This window comes from Pinus tabuliformis, chromosome 5_1 (genome assembly GCF_031772625.1).
Source record: "Pinus tabuliformis cultivar Carrire ecotype Pingquan chromosome 5_1, CPIR1, whole genome shotgun sequence".
NCBI lineage: Eukaryota > Viridiplantae > Streptophyta > Pinopsida > Pinales > Pinaceae > Pinus > Pinus tabuliformis.
Window position 1 is genome coordinate 853,871,387 of NC_142305.1, and position 13,414 is coordinate 853,884,800.

The 13,414-nt window shown below is 34.1% G+C and overlaps 2 long non-coding RNA genes across 2 annotated transcripts in view; one reads left to right on the top strand and one right to left on the bottom strand.

The window, feature by feature from the left end:
* The window catches only part of LOC149167536 (uncharacterized), an 84,794-nt gene extending 74,037 nt beyond the window's left edge, over positions 1 to 10,757 (bottom strand). The window contains exon 1 of the long non-coding RNA XR_016260566.1: positions 10,589 to 10,757. This is a non-coding gene — a long non-coding RNA (uncharacterized LOC149167536). The remainder of the gene's footprint in view (positions 1 to 10,588) is intronic.
* On the top strand, positions 9,222 to 10,760 carry LOC149167537 (uncharacterized). Its single transcript, XR_016260565.1, has 3 exons — positions 9,222 to 9,420; positions 9,494 to 9,618; positions 10,626 to 10,760. It is a non-coding gene; the product is annotated as an uncharacterized LOC149167537 (long non-coding RNA).
* Positions 10,761 to 13,414: the final 2,654 nt, after the last annotated feature.

Sequence of the window (13,414 nt, forward strand, 5' to 3'; positions counted from 1 at the left end):
TGTGCTTACCTGCTTTTCATTTTCCTCCTTGCTCCAATAATCCAGGTATGCCACACCCTCCAAGAGTGCTCCAAGAAAACTCTAAATATCCAAGGGAATGAGAGAGAGAATAATGAGAGAGAGCTCCAACTCTGAAGTGACAAATGGTTACCAACTAATCCTCATAAGCCTTTTTATAAATGAGGCATTTATTTTCTTCATTTTCCATTATTTTCCTTTATTTTCCTCTTCACATGCAACTTGTGACCTTTCACCTCCTTTTTCTCCTAATTTCCATTATTTTCATAAATAAATGTTCCAAAATGCCATTTTGCCTTTCCAAAGCTTTAGCCATTTCCCTTTCCAATTTCTTTAGCCATAAACAACCAAATGAACACCCCCTAGGATTTCCTGCCCAACATTCATCTTGGAATAAGTGTCCCATTGATCCGAGGTTATTTTTTTTAACTTTTATTACATGGAATTTTCACCAGAGCTGTTACAACCAAATATACACATACATATGTCATGCATTCCAAAACTAACTAGGGATTCATACATGCAACCTGCTACCTCCAAGTATTCCCGTTGATGTTGATTGATCCAAACTTTCCTTGCTTGATCCTTTCTTTCCTTTTCTTTCATTGTCCTTCCTTTGCTTTCTTTCTTTCCTTCTCCTCTTGGTGCTCTTTCCCTCCATGAAACCAACTTTGAATCTGAACTAACAAAAGGCTAACAAAAGTTGTGAACTGATCCTCAAAACCCTTTTTATTATTGAGGCCTCTAGTTTCTACATTTTCCTCTATTTTCCTTCATTTTCATCGTCACATGCAACTTGTGGCCTTTCACCTTCCTTTTATCCTAATTTCCTTTATTTTTAGAAAATAAATGCCAATTAATTCCTTTTTTTCCTTTTCAAATCCTTTTTGAATTTTTCCTTTAGCCATAATAAATAACAACTCATTCCCACTAGGATACTTTGCCCAATATTCAGCTTGGAATACACGTCCTGTGACTTTGGTCTTACTTTTTGTTTTTTAACTTTATTACATGAAATTATTACCCGGGGTTGTTAGGTTTACTGATCTGGAATCTTATTTGCTTGAATAAATATGCAAGCTATTGACGCTAACCCTCTAGTCGCATGGATGACCCTGCCTCTCAACGACTGTAATCTATATTTCCTAGTTCCAAGCATGTGACCGTGGAATCTGAGCCACTTTTTGAGGGCTAATACCTACACCTCTTCCAGTAACTTGATACAAATTTCCAGAATGATGAATGACACAAGGGAAAATCCATTAATGTAAAACTTAGTCAAGAACTTGACCTAACAAGGCCTAGCCATGACAAAGATTTCCTCAAACACATAGTGAGCATGAAATCTATAGTTCATGAATGCCTATCTGAGCATAGGGGTCTTATACCTATCTGAGAAACATCAACAAGGCCTAATACTCTCTCACAATATCTACAATAACATATATTAGCTCATGCAGTTAATAACCATTCATTTACCAATGAAAACATGATCAGAACCATAATTTGAATCTGTCATAACATCATGCTTATAACCGACCTATAACCAGAATAATAATAATGAGAGAACAACCATCAAATCCACATCATAGCAAGTGCATTTACTCATTAAATATAATAGGAAATTATCTCTTATTAACATATGAAAAATCCAACGAAGTCAGGGACTTCCACATACCACCTGTCCATAGATTGAGCTAGACCAAGCCTTTGTTTCAGCCAATCACCCCCATGCCATATTCCAAGCATGAATGTAGGATCTCATGGGATAAACCCGTGAAAAATTAACTAAGGGAATTCATAAGTTAAACAACTTCCACCCTCCAACTACCATGATCTCGCCTAAATTGGTCCTATGATCACAAAACTGAACTAAGCTTAGATGTCTCAGAATTCCTTCACCATCCCTTGAGGAAATTTATTGTCTCCACCCACCTATTGAGAGCTCCTCGGAGAAAACCACCTCCACCCCCAACCATGGGAATTTTCCTGAGATGATCTCACCCAGATCCAAAACCTCCTGGCAATCCAAAGCTCAACCAAGAATGAATCCCATCACACCACGGCTAACCAAAAATGGCAAGGCAAGGTTGAAACCACTATCAAAACTAGGAAAAGCTCATGCCAATTACAACAAATGAAATAAGTACACACATGGATATACCATGGATGTCAAAACTAGAAAGGAAACCATACATGTAACTCGATACCTACAAGTAATCCCTTTGTAGCTGCTTTATCGAACTTTTACTTGCTTGATCCTTTCTTTCCTTTGCTTTCTTTTTCTTTCTTGTCTTTCTTTTCCTTTTTCTTGCTTTCTTCTCTTGGTGCTCTTCTCCTCTCTGAAACTAATTCCTAAACTAAACTGTGAAAGTGACCCAAAATGTGCTCTGATGCGTTTTTATTATTAATCCCTCTAATTTCTTCATTTTTCCTCTATTTTCCTTCCATTTCCTCCTCACATGTAACCTGTGGCCTTTCATCTCCCTTTATTAATATTTTCCTTTATTTTTTTAAATAAAATGTGAATAATTGTCTCTTTGAATTTACAAAGCCTTTGTGAATGTCTTTGTCAATTTCCTTTAGCCATAATAAACCAAATGAACATCCACTAGGATGTTTTGCACAACATTCAAATTGGAATATGTGTCCCATGACCTCGATCATAGTTTTCCTTTAGTAACTTTATTACATGAACTCCTAACCTGGGGTTGTCACACATATGAGTAGTATATAATGGTCCGTAGTAATAATAATAATAGTGATGATGATAATAATAATATATAAGTAAATAGATGATAAACAAGCAAGAAAATATAATAACAGTAAATAAATAATAAACAATAAAAATATAATAATAGTAAATAAATAATAAATAATGAACAGAAGATAGTAATAGTGAATAAATAATAAATAATGAAGAGAATATAATAATAGAAAATAAATAAAATAGTATTTAATAAACTAGACTTATAAATAAATACATATAAAAATAACTATAAAAATAAGTAAAGTTCAAAAAATTTGAAAAAATAAAAGGAATAAAATAAGAAAAACTTAAATTAAGAGAAATATTGTATTAACTAAAATTTAAAATAAAGAATAAAGTTGACATGTTGACATATGGAATGTGTACATGTGGATCATTTTCATCTTTGGAACCATTTGGTTTATTTAATGGATGAGGGACATGAAGAGATTCATTCATTCCTTTAGAAGGAAAATGTTGTGACACAAATTATTCCCTTGCAGTAGTACGTTGATTGAGGGCTTGGGGGTGGCCAATTGTAGAAATATTATGTGTAGCTGAGCCTACAGTTAGGTGGAGATTTGTTCCCAAAACATTGTTGTGGTTAGCATGATTCAAATAGTGTTCAACTAAGAAATCAGAAGTAAGGAATATCATTGCTATTAGTAAGTCGTCTCGGCTCGTGTTTTTTGTAAATCCTATGCTAATTACTTGGGTAGTTGTGCATTGATTATTAATGAATTAAATTGATGTAATTACTTGTATGTTTTAAATTGGGGTTGTTACATATGGTATCAAAGCTTGGATGCAACCTTGAAACCTATGAACCTTGACATATGGTTGTAATTAAGATCTATATGGAAATTGATTATTAACACGGTTAAAGATCTTGATAATTTTTTTGGCTAATTAAATAAATATAGCTAACTTCTTTTTCATCATATATATATTAAAAAATTTATACAATAAACTATTATTTTATTTTGTTTAATAGAAAGTTAATAACTTGTTTGTCGTCTTTATGTTTAGATATTATTCTATTTTATATTTCAATATTATGGATTATTATACCTCAATATTCAAAAAGTCATATAAGAGCAACCCTGAAACCTATGAACTTTGACATATGGTTGAAATTAAGATCTATATGAAAATTGATTATTAACATTGTTAAAGATCTTCATGAATTTTTTTTTGGCTAATTAGATAAATATAGGTAACTTCTTTTTCCCATATATATCTATATATATTAAAAAAATTATACAGTAAACTATTATTTTATTTTGTTTAATTAGAAAGTTAATAACATGTTGTTTATGGTCTTTATTTTTAGATATCATTCTACTTTATATTTCAATATTATGGATTATTATACTTTAACATTCAAAAGCAAGTTAATTACCATGCTCTTTGATATGATAGCAATGTATGGCACATAGCGTAAAAATATAAAACAGGGTCGATGTTTAACTCTAATTGTTTGTAGTGTGTGGAAATTTATACATAAAAAACAAATAATGAATAAAAGGTTGAACCAAGTTTGTATCCTATAATTTCTTTAAGAATTTGTTGTTGTATCTACCTTATAACAAGGATTAGCTTAAATTAAAGGTTTTCAGTCAAATTTGAACCAAAATAAGAGGTGCTTGGTTGAGTTCTAGATAAGAATACAGTCCTTGGTGAGAGGAGCTACTGCCTAATAACTTTTGATGGATTGAGTTAGTTTGAAAATACAATATTGTTGGATCAGATATTTTAATCTTTTCGTAAATTTAAATCAAATATGATTATTTATTTGATACGGGATAGATGATATCAATTGGAAAGATAATTAAAGTAACTTTTTAAAATTTGAGTGGGCCATATCATTTAAAAGAATAAAATTCTTAAAATAATAATAATAAAATTGCTTTCATAATCTCTTCCCAAAACCGCAGGACCCACTTTCCCTCCGAGAACTGGCCGTTGCCTGTCACTGCCTAATTGCATTTACACTTCCAAGGCCACAACGCATCCGAGACTAATCAATCAATGATCTCGAGCTTGAGACCCTAGCAAAGGGGCTGGTGCCACCAGAGCTGGAAAAGACTTATTTCCACAATAAGTTCTTTTGACGAATCAATCGAGTGCAAAAAGGGGATGACAACATCGGCCACTTTCTCGGCCTTGGCTATGTAGACATGGAGGAGCCAAAACCCTAAATCTGTGCTGAGGGCGTAATACTCGAACTTGCAAAAAAATAAAAAAATCGTAACAATTTAACCTAATCACTCAATCCATCAACATCCTTGGATAACAAATTAGATTTTAATTATTTCATCCTTACGACTTGACATTAAGCATAAAAATTTGATTCATAATTTGCGGACAACGAATTTAGAAGCCAGATGTGCAGGCAATTTAGTCAATCTACCGAGAAAGGGATAACGATATACAAGGCAGTTCCTATGGCCCTGGGCTCTGGTCACCATATAATTATGTGCCGTGACCACATCAAAGGACTGTCTAACTTCGTCCTCCTCCCGCACTACTTCATCGAAACTCTTCATCGCAGTGGTATTTTCTTTTGCAAGCAAGCGATTACTACTTGGGAAAGCGACAGACCGATTTGAAAAGACGCTGCTCAGCTAAATCTCTTCGGCGCTGCTACTGTCGATTAGAAGCTCATATGCTCACATTTGAATCTAGCGGGTTTTTACAGAAATGATTCTGTGGATTCTATAATTTGGACGGGTGAATTATCCAAAAACAATATTGTAGTTGCTGATGCATATTATCAATTGTGTTTACTGCAATCTGACCACCTGGGAAATGGGTGGTTTGCTAAATTTTGAAGTCCACTTCTTCCCATAAAAATCACTACTTTTCTCTGGCTGGTGTGGAAGAATAAGAATTTGACCTGAGAAAACCTTCAAGTGAGGAACTGGTTTGGCCCTAGATACTATGTTCTATGTGGAAATGAAGCTGAGAACAATACTCACCTCTTCAGAACTTGTAGTTCTGTCTACATTTTATGGCATCAATTAGAGCACAAAATAGGCAGCCTAGGACCATACATTTGTGACATTGAACTTTGGCTGACTTGGTGGAGCAACCAATCCAACCCAAGAAGACTCATTCCTGCCATATTTATATGGGAAATATGGAAATGGCGCAACAACATCATATTCAACAATCACAAGGAGCTGGCATCGAATGTGCTGGAGAGAATTGCTCAAAAAACAGATGATGTTCTACAATCCTCCCCAAAATAGAAGCCATCTCGGCCATTGCAAAATATGGAGTTGGTATATCCATCCGGTTTCTTTGATGGGGCTTCAAGAGATCACAAATGTGGTTGTGGTTTCATAATCAACATTCATTCAGAACTATCATATCATGTCTACTGGGGGGCTGGCTCTGGAACAAACACTAAGGCAGAAGTAGTGGCTTTGTGGGGATTACTTTGGTTCACAAATTTTCTAAACATTCCAAATTTACATGTTTTCGGTGACTCCAAGGTTGTCATTGACTATGTTTGTTTACAGGCTCATATTCATAAATCCTCTCTACAAGGTTGGCTAAAGCAAATCAAAAATATTTGGAGTTCCCTCAAAAATCCCACAATCCAGCATATCAGCAAAAACTTAAATTCTGAGGTAGACAGATTATCAAAGAATGCTCTGGATTTGGAGCTTGATGGTTTACATGTATCTATTAAATTGCAGGAGACTTGGCTCGATGTTGGGAACTTTCCAATCCCTTGCTAGTACTTGGATCTCTCTATCCCAAGAATTTTTCCTATTTCCAAACTGCATACTATCATTTTTGGTTGATTCAGGATGACATTACCCAATATTTCAGATGACTGCTTCAGCGTCTTTTTTGGATGATTCTTGATAGAAATACCCAATATCTCATATCAATGCGTGAGCATTTTTTTTGTTTTATGATCGAAGACTCTATCCATGTGATGCTTGAAATCCAATAGATAGTCTTTGCGAATATGAAGATTGGTAAGAAGTTCTTAATACTTGAATATATATCTACTTTTGTCCTATGGAAAAAAACACAGTTCCTATCGCCTTCTATCTGTAGATGGGTGAAGGATATTCACATTTTATGTATAAAATTATGTTTTGATAATTTAAAAAAATCATCGATTTCAAATTTTATTAACTTTCCACATTTTATAAAACAAGAATTCGAGAAGAGAGTATTATATATTTGTGATTAGTATAGAGATTCAACGTAGGTTTTATAATATACATATGTGGGGCAAGTTTTGTTTTAAAATTTTAAAGATTAAACTAAAATAAAGTTGAAGCAATTTATTATTTTTTTTGAAATTTAAATATAACCAGGGAAGCTGCGAGGTAGCAAGTCCCTGCATTAAGTTCTGCCTGAGAATGCACCTGCACATGCATGAAGAAGGCTATGGAGGACAGTAGAGAAAATTCATCTACGGGTTTGCCAGTCGCTGACCCAATCCATCACGGCGCTTCCCACGGGATCAGTTATTCCAAATCCCTTGAAAATATTTTCTCCGTATTGACCACCAGAATGCTGCAGAGCACAGTCGCCTATGCGTTGATTTGCATAATTCTGTGCGTAAGCCGCGACGGTGTCGTCCCAAACCAGAGCCTCGACGCCCACTTGGGCTCTCGCGTCATTGTGAGGAGATAAGAATCGTTGCTGTACATCTTGGCCTTGCCCGACTAAGCAGTACAATGCCAGTTGCAGGAAAAAAACATACTTCAACGACCACTTCATATTGACAACGCTCAACCTAATGTCCAGAGCGGAGTTAAAGAGAGAAATCACTCACTGCAGGCTTAATTCAATATCTGAAAACAGGCACATAGTATCGATATTTATAGCGAAAAACTCCAATCCACTATTGCGTAATATTGCTTCCACGACGTGGAGGAAGATGAAATGAATGTATTTCACTCAGCATCATGCAAATTTGTGAAAAATAACTCAATTCTAGAAGAACGCCAAGAACGCCAAGAACGCCAAGCCTTGACTGACTTGGAGTCCCGTTAGGAAATCCGCCATAGAATTCGGCAATGCAAGGCCCGCCATAGAATTCGGCAATGCAAGGCGTGCCAAATATAAAGATGGTGTGACCTGCTTCCGCATGGCGTTTGATTTTGAGATTTTGCAGAAAAAGTTGCTGCTTCTAAATGCGTATGAAACACGGTTGTTGAAAACACATACTTCACTGAATAAAAACGTAGACTCAGCATTGCTTTTCTTTTAACATGGAATTTTTGTTTCAATTCCCTTCATTATTAAAAAACAAATCAAAGAAGTACTCTAACACTAACACGGAATCGTTGAAATATATGCCATTTCGAAAGAACGGGACATTGGTGGCTTCATTCAAAATTGGAATTTTGACTAACTTACAAAACAAAAGCCACAAGATTGGACAATTATGATACCGTTTATCAACAAGATAAATTGTAAGAAATTTATGTGAAGACAACTCCAAACCAGATAAGCATAACATAAGATAAGATAGTGATGGTATTGAAACAAAGAATACAAGTGAATGGATGTATCAGGTAATGGCGTGACCAAGTGTACTGTGAGATATTCGCATCCTCCTTTGAACGTGATCAGGACAAAGGAACAGTTCTGAACCACCCTTTTTCAGGTGCACATATTTGCAATTTGCCTATTCATTGCGAAAAATTTAAAATATTATTTTAATTTAATGGTAACTTTTATACTCCATATGCAACAAGCGATAATTTAAGATTTTGTTCGAGAAAATTTCTGGAAAGATATTTTGAGTTTAATTTAATGCCTTTGCTTTGATAATATTCCAGATGCAACATAAATAAAAGCGAGTTTAAAAATGAAAATCTTGTAAGTTTAGAGTCGGATGTAAAACTTATTTATGTTCCTTGAATAGACCTTCGACTTCATTTATAAAGCCTCGAATATCTAATATCTTACGACAAACATTTAAATTTCCAAAATATGCTGCAAGAAGAAACCCGAGGCATTTAGTTAGTTATTAGCGGTGCTCATTCATTTCTTCTTCCACGTCAAGCAAACATTTCTATATATTTCTATATACACTGCAGAATAAGAGGATGGGACATGTGTCATACATGCAGGTGGGCCACACAAACGGATTGCCGGCTGGAGTACATATAGTCATACATGTCTTCTATAGACATAGCCCTTCCACAGAGATTCAGTCCCTTCACAAAAGTTCAGTCCAATCAGAGATTCATTTCCATTAGCTTATATCTAGCTTTATATTAAGTTAGATCTTTCTAAACGTGTTTTAAGGTTAAACTTTAAGTTATTAGAAGGAAGCATTTTTCCACTTGTTCCAATATTTAAAACGTTAAGTGTCTCACCAACCTACACGTGTTCAACCATGTGGTAGCACACCACCTCACCGCTACCGTCTTCTATATCCCATTCCCAACATGCAAGGGCTATTCGACCTGATCCACAGCCATAGCTGCCAACAAATTATGTGAGATTTGAGGGAAGAGTCTTCAAATGAGTTCATGATCATGATCATTTAAATATGAGGGAAGCAGTCAGCTTCAAGGATCAGTTGGGCAAGGTGAAGTTTTCATGGCCGCCTCACATCCCCAGGAGGACCATCACCACCGCTTTCGTCTCTACACTCGGTGTTGCAGGTAACTTATAATAAACCCATTCCCCGGTTCAACATATGAGTTTTTTTTACAAGTTAATTCATTAACTGTGCAGGCCTGGGATGGCTAGTCTTCGGTCATGAGCCCTTCGCGTCAAAACTCGAACCCGTGACCTCTGCTGTAAAGAAGATGATGAGGGGAGGAAGGGTTCCAACGGTACCGACATAGGATAATGAATGGGTAATACCTGTCGATCCAAAATGGTCACTGAATTTTTCAGAGCTTGTATGGTTTTCCAGTGAAGTCTTTGGTCATAAAATGTGGAGAAGGTATTGTTGTGGGTGTAATTCCTTTTTGGTGTAATAATGTAGGTGTAATTTTGTCAAACAGTTGTGGGTAACTGCTGTAGGTATGTTATCTTGTTTAACCATCAAAAAGTAATTGCACAAATTTCAATGAATGCTCATAAGCTCATACAGACAATCCAACATAGGAAGATAACCATATGACATCCACACATTATCCCTCACCCAAAGTGAATGCTACAGCAATATAAATATTTATTTCTCCTTTAGAATTACACAGAATTATGTAGACCAGCAAAGATGCAAGTTAACGCAGTCATCTATTCAAAAGTACAGTGCACGAAAATCATAGGAACTTGGTCATAAGTAGTAGTCTGCCCTTTTTCTTGATCTTGTCTGCTTTACCCTTGCCCTCTTTATCCTTGCCCAATGAGGACAAGCGACTACGTTCCTTTTTGAGTTGATTTTCTGCTTTATATTGTTTCATTTTGTTACCTACTCTACTTGAAAAAAGGATATGTTTATACGATGACTCAAAAGATAGGACTGCATCAATCATAGGATTGCATCATATTGATCAAATAGAAGACTGCACCATACATAAGACTGCATAATAAGATTTTTCTGAAAATTGAATTCTATGTAGCATTTTTTAGGTTTATACCAAATTAATCAATTACTTCAGCCTGTCGGATGGGAATAAATATTCAATTACTTCAGCCTGTCGGATGGGAATAAATATTCAGAATCCATTAATTCTTGATATTGATCTCTGTGATAGGGCTCTTTGCACAACAGTAGAAGAATTGCGGCAGCAATTTGTTGTTTCAAAATGCTTTCATCTTCAAGTCTCTATATCAATCTTCAAGTCTCTATATCAATCAGTTAAGTGATAGGTGGTTTACCTGTTTAACTTTCGACATGTATGCTTTCATAATTCAGGTCAGTAGACGCGTTGGTGGCCTCAATTGCTCCAACAGCCCACAGGAGTACAGCCAAACAGTGGAGCGCTTCATCAGAGTATTAGCAAGGGACTGGACTCCATTACTATGCTGAATACTCAGGGACTCCGCAAAATGAAGGACTTTGGCTTATGGAAAACTCTCCTATGCAATCTGGCGAAAGGGACAACTGTTCCAGTTTATGGAATGGAACCTAGATTGAAGTGGTGGTATGTGGCAGGCGACAGGCGCACTAGAGCTTCTTCGCAGATGGACATGCCACCTTGCCATGAAGCTTATGAGCTTAGAATTAATTCAATTCAGTTTCAGTATAACACTTAATGTTTTAAACTAATGTGTAGCATTAGTTTACTCTGCTACGCAAAAATTCCAAATTCCAACGGAAAAAACAATATAACCTATGCCTTAGCCCCTCCCGCCTCGGGAAGAGGCTAAATAAGACTATCAAATTAATTTTTCAATAAAAGTTTGGTTATTCATAATACTTGCTTGTCATTTGTAATGGTAAGCAGGTGGTAAGCAGGTGAATTAATGTTAAATACCATCTTTTCGATTCCTATAGTCCCTGGCCATTGCCAGATGGGAGGGACTAATAAAGACGTTTGGTTATAACTTTATTAGGAAAAAGGAATGTATAAAGTGGGGTTTGTTCTTAGTAATATATTCAATTAATTAGTAATTTTGGAAAAATAATATATGTAATATATTTTGTAATATGAACATATATTTATGGAAGTAATTTTCAATAATGATGGGATAAATTAAAGAAGATATTTTAGTTTTGTTGTATTTTATAAAAAAACAAATAAATTATATTTTTATTAAATTTATATATTGTAAGGTGTAAGGGTAAAACTTTATAAGTTTATAATTAGATAGCTATTATTTTTATGTGTGTATATATATAGTATGTTATGATTTGTAATCATTGTATGTAAAATTTATAATGTGATAATATTGGGAAGGATATGATATAACCATATATATTTATTTAATTTCTATTTCAGCTTTATATTTAATAAATTATTAGAATTATGAAGTACATGATCATTTTAATTCAATGTATGACAAATATAGTATCATAAATACTATAGGAAACAATATTTTTAGATGATAGGAATATTGTTTTTACATTATTTTTGATGGTTAGTGAAACTATACATATGTAAACTAAATGATCTTAGTTTTAAAAATTATTTAAGTACTTGTGAACTTTGAAACTGGTAATGGTAGAATTCACTGAAGATACACATCAAATGAAGTAGAAACTAAAAGGAAATATAATATAAGACAATATAAAACTGAGTTGGAAGGGCAATAAATAGGGCAATAAATATATTATTAGAATGAGATGAATGGAAAAGTGTAGTAAATAAACACTTAAAAATGAGTCAGTAGAATTTTCACAAATGAGGGTAAATAATCAACAAGAGGCAATAGCTTATCTAAGAGCATAACAAAAATATTTCGTGTCACTTGGTAGAAAATGGTCATGGAGTTATAGAAGTATTTCATATAAAGAAATGGTAAGTATCACCATGAAGTATAAATGAGGATGATGTCCGCTAAGAAGAAAGTATTTCCAATCAATGGACGAATTTAATTGGTCATGATATTGATCAAAGTCATTTGAAGGAACTGTAAAACGTATGGTGGTGTTATATTAAAAAGGTAATTAACTGATGAATTCCTATAGGATGGAGATGAATAGGAACACCATTTTTACTTAGGAAGTAGTAACAACATTTCTCAAATTTCAACAATTTTCTGCATATAAGAGAGAATAAAAAGAAACTACACTCTACAGGGGTAAGAATTCAAAGATAATATGATAATAAGTACTCCAAAGGTGAGGAATGTTTTAGCTATGAAGTTAGTAGATATGGAATTTTAAGAAGATGAAACTACTATAGAAAGAATTTTTGAATCTCTTAGTATGAAAAAGTGAAGGTTTGACAAGCTTCCTTACTGATATTTATGAATGGATTAGATAACATGAATTATGACTAAGAATGACTAGTGATGGTCATATGAATGTCTCATTTAATTTAAAGGTCGAAGATAAGGAACGGTGAACAAAAAACACTCATGAGTTGCTAAGGAAAGAGCAAAGAAATTGTTTAAAGGTCTGAACGGTCAAGGATAATAGTTGAAGTATAAGAAGGAATATTGTTATAAATTCTATAAGTAGACCTTGAGAATAACTATGTACAAGTTGATAACTTAAGTGAGAATCAACTAGTAGAGAGTGTACTTATTGATATGTAAATATTGTGTCATGAGTTATTAACAATATATTGAAACTTCATATCAAGAAACTTAAAAAATTTGTGCCACTAGTATTGAAATAAGCTAATAAAAATACACCAAGCTTTTAATTTATTTTGGGACAATAATGGTAGTAGAAGTTCAAGTGTTACAAACTCTAAACCACAAATAGTGTTCACAAACCAAAACTGAAAGGGAATAATAAGTATCCCAACTTGAAGATTGGTGAATCTACAATAAAAAATATCAAGTGATATTGAGATGGGAACTTGATGAGATAAGAAATTATTTTTTAAGATGAACAATGAAAACTATGTGAGTGATGGATAAATCACAGGGGACAACAAGCCCTCATGTAGGAAATTAAGCATGACATAAGACTTAAATATGGATGACCTAGTGTATGTATATCATTTGGATAAGAAAAATATGTATAGTGATCATGGAGTTTTAATTTGATATTAATGAATTGAAGAATAATATCTCAACAATGAATATCAC